Source organism: Nerophis ophidion, linkage group LG14, assembly GCF_033978795.1.
Source record: "Nerophis ophidion isolate RoL-2023_Sa linkage group LG14, RoL_Noph_v1.0, whole genome shotgun sequence".
Classification (NCBI taxonomy): Eukaryota; Metazoa; Chordata; class Actinopteri; order Syngnathiformes; family Syngnathidae; genus Nerophis; species Nerophis ophidion.
The window spans coordinates 21,000,442-21,004,458 of NC_084624.1; the positions used below are offsets into that span (position 1 = coordinate 21,000,442).

Here is a 4,017-nt window from a genome sequence, read left to right on the forward strand (position 1 = left end):
TCTAGGTGGGATTTGAACCAGTGACCCTCGGGTTGCGCACGGCCACTCTCCCACTGCGCCACAAAGATAAATAATTAAATAAAACAATAAGCACATAAGGGATTTTCCAGAATTATCCTAATAAATGTGTCTAATTACATCTGAAACGCTCACACTGCCGCCACCCGGAGCCGTCGTTTTTTGTTTTGTTTTTTTTATATAGTCCTTCGCTATCAATATCATCATTCACAAATCTTTCATCCTCGCTCAAATTAATTGGGAAATTGTCGTTTTCTCGGTCCGAATAGTTCTTGCTGCTGGAGGCTCCCATTAAAAACAATGTGAGGACATGAGGAGCCCTCACCCTTGTGACGTCATCGTCTGCGACTTCCAGTAAAGGCAAGGCTTTTTTATTAGCGACCAAAAGTTGCGAACTTTATCGTCGATGTTCTCTACTAAATCCTTTCAGCAAAAATATGGCAATATCGCGAAATGATCAAGTATGACACATTAAATATGAAAATCTCATTTCAGTAGGCCTTTAAAGACGTATATGAGCTAACTGGGCAGTGGCAATTTTACCTATTTTCTTTTATGCCTACACAGCCTGTAGAAAGGGTGGTCCCCACAAGTGATGATCAAAAACTTGGTCCCCATTCCAAATGATAACCAGTGTGTGTGTGTGTGTGTGTGTGTGTGTGTGTGTGTGTGTGTGTGTGTGTGTGTGTGTGTGTGTGTGTGCTCGCGCGCCCCTCCATTTAGTTGTGTCCGCCCTGTGGAGTGTGGCGTTGTCACTCCCAAAGGACGACATTAGACATTCAAGCACCACACGGGGCTGATTTATTTTCTACATATTTTCTTGGCCTAGCCCCTTGATATAAATGATGTGAAAGTGAAAGTGAAAGTGCGCGGATCCTTACAATCAACCAGGAGGGGGACTCCGAGCTGTGACGGTGACATTCCGACTCAAATACCACTTCACAGTGGGAGCGTTTGATTTCTTCACTCGCTCCCATCATCGCCGCCTTGTCCTTTTTTATATATTTTTTATTTTTTTGGATCCCACTCAAAGCCGCCCTTCTCCCCTCCTTACCAAAAAAAAAAAAAAAAAGAAAGAAAACCTGCACTTTTTATCAGGCCAATAAGTGGCGCTGTCTGCACAAAGACATCACAAGATGGTCAACACCCGGCAGAAGCCGACCATTGATTTTATGCAAATGAGTGAGAAGTGTGCTGTCATGAGCTGCATATAAGACGGGTCTGAACACAAGACCACACCCTTTTCCCAGGCAACATCCTCTCCAGAGATCACACAAACTGCTGGTGCAGTGGGGCAAAAAAGTATTTAGTCAGCCACCGATTGTGCAAGTTCTCCCACTTAAAATGATGACAGAGGTCTGTAATTTTCATCATAGGTACAATTCAACTGTGAGAGACAGAATGTGAAAAAAAAATCCAGGAATTCACATTGTAGGAATTTAAAAAAAAATATTTGTAAATTATGGTGGAAAATAAGTATTTGGTCAACCATTCAAAGCTGTCACTGATGGAAGGAGGATTTGGCTCAAAATCTCATGATACATGGCCCCATTCATTCTTTCCTTAACACGGATCAATCGTCCTGTCCCCTTAGCAGAAAAACAGCCCCAAAGCATGATGTTTCCACCCCCATGCTTCACAGTGGGTGTGGTGTTCTTGGGATGCAAGTCAGTATTCTTCTTCCTCCAAACACAAGTTGAATTTATACCAAAAAGTTCTATTTTGGTTTCATCTGACCACATGACATTCTTCCAATCCTCTGCTGTATCATCCATGTATCCATTTTGGTATAAACTCAACTCGTCGTGTTTGGAGGAAGAAGAATACTGGGTTGCAGCCCAAGAACACCAGACCTACTGTGAAGCATGGGGGTGGAAACATCATGCTTTGGAGCTGTTTTTCTGCTAAGGGGACAGGCCGATTGATCCGTGTTAAGGAAAGAATGAATGGGGCCATGTATCGTGAGATTTTGAGCCAAAACCTCCTTTCCATCAGTAAGAGCTTTGAATGGTTGACCAAATACTTATTTTCCACCATAATTCACAAATAAATTATTTAAAATTCCTACAATGTGAATTCCTGGATTCTTTTTTCACAATCTGTCTCTCACAGTTGAAGTGTACCTATGATGAAAATGACAGACCTCTGTCATCATTTTAAGTGGGAGAACTTGCACAATCGGTGGCTGACTAAATACTTTTTTGCCCCTCTGTAGATCAAACAAAAACAACAATTGGTTCCTTAGCTGCTGGACAGTTAGTTGTCTGATGATTCGTCAACATTTTCTTCAAGGTTTGCTAACTTGCCCCACCTTGAACACACCAGTTGTCCATGAGTGACAGGAAGAAAAGCTCCGGTTAAACTAGTTTGACTTTGCCGTCTTATATTCGGGTCAGTGCGGTTCATATGCTGATGATCACTCCCAGGTAAAACGAGCTCCACGCTACACAGGCCCCGGATTTGCGCTGGATGCGTAACAGCTGCCAATAAACTCAGTGGCAGGCCCCCAAGTAGCCGTCCGGGATATGCCTGAAATATGTTTTTGGGGATTTTAGACCTCCAAAGTCAGCATTAGTGACAACACGGTGAAACATCGACGGACAACATTTGACTTCATCTCCGTCAAAGTGTTTAAGTACAAAACGTATTTTATTTTGAAAGTCAAGCAAATCATTTCTTTAGTGTTTGACTTCCTGTCCCACGCAGAAAAACTTTACCCAAACTGATCTAGAAGTTCTGCATCCAGTGGAGATCCGGGGTGGGCGTGACTCGGACATCAAAGTGAACATTTTGTGCTTTCCTGTTTTGATGTACTTTTTATTTTGTTTGGCTTATGTTCTTATCAGAAGTTTATGGTGAGGAGAAATGTCGGAAAGAGGTTTAAAAAGAGCATTGCAGATGTTTGCTGTTGTATCTTCCAAAATAAATCTTCAGAATGGTCAATTATATACATTGTAAGATTTTCACATTGCTTGGTGTCACGTTTCTTTCTTTTTAGCGCCCACCTGCAAAATGTGGTGCGTGTCGTCCATCAGGACAACTTCTGGAACACCACAGAAGGTGGTGGACTCACTTGGCCTTCAGCAAACCTTTCCTCACTGCAAATACACTGTTTTAATGCCAGAACTCCCAGGGTTTACTTACTCCCCCAGCAAGTCCCATAAGGCAGCCAAATGGCTGTTAGCTTAAAATTGACCACTCAACGACCAAAAACTAGCCATCTTTCTTCTGTATATGCAGGTATGACATCACCACTGGAGTGCTGGGTTAGGGGGCCGGCCTTTGATTGGGTAGACTGAGATCTGCTTTTTTTTACTGAAGTAACAGTAGCTGTAAATATCTCTGATCTGTTGGAAATACCGATTCTGTTTTAGACTTAGACTAGTCATATCTAGTCTTAGACTTAGACTAGTCACATCTAGTCTTAGAATTAAACTAGTCACAAAAAGTCTTAGACTTAGACTAGTCACATCTAGTCTTAGAATTAAACTAGTCACAAAAAGTCTTAGACTTAGACTAGTCACATCTAGTCTTAGACTCAGATTGGTCACATCTAGTCTTAGACTTAGATTGGTCACATCTAGTCTTGGACTGGTCACAGCGAGTCTTGGATTGGTCACATCTATTCTTAGACTTACATTGGTCACATCTAGTCTTAGACTTAGATTGGTCACATCCAGTCTTAGACTTAGATTTGCCACCTCTAGTCTTAGACTTAGATTGGTCAGATCTAGTCTTGGACTAACATTGGTCACATCTAGTCTTAGACTCAAATTGGTCACATCTAGTCTTAGACTTAGATTGGTCACATCTATTCTTGGACTGGTCCCATCTGGTCTTAGATTTGTCACATCTAGTCTTAGATTGGTCACATCTCTTCTTAGACTTACATTGGTCACATCTAGTCTTAGACTTACATTGGTTACATTTAGTCTTAGATTGGTCACATCTCGTCTTAGACTTAGATTGGTCACATTTAGTCTTAGACTTAGATTGGTC

The 4,017-nt window shown here is 41.7% G+C and overlaps 1 protein-coding gene across 1 annotated transcript in view; it reads left to right on the forward strand.

Annotated features, from left to right (window-relative positions):
- gpc1b (glypican 1b) overlaps positions 1-2,966 on the forward strand; it is a 250,772-nt gene extending 247,806 nt beyond the window's left edge. The window contains exon 10 of the mRNA XM_061920096.1: positions 1-2,966. This exon is cut by the window's left edge and continues 6,981 nt beyond it. The gene's annotated coding sequence lies outside the window, so the exon portion shown is untranslated.
- The last annotated feature ends 1,051 nt before the right edge of the window (positions 2,967-4,017 follow it).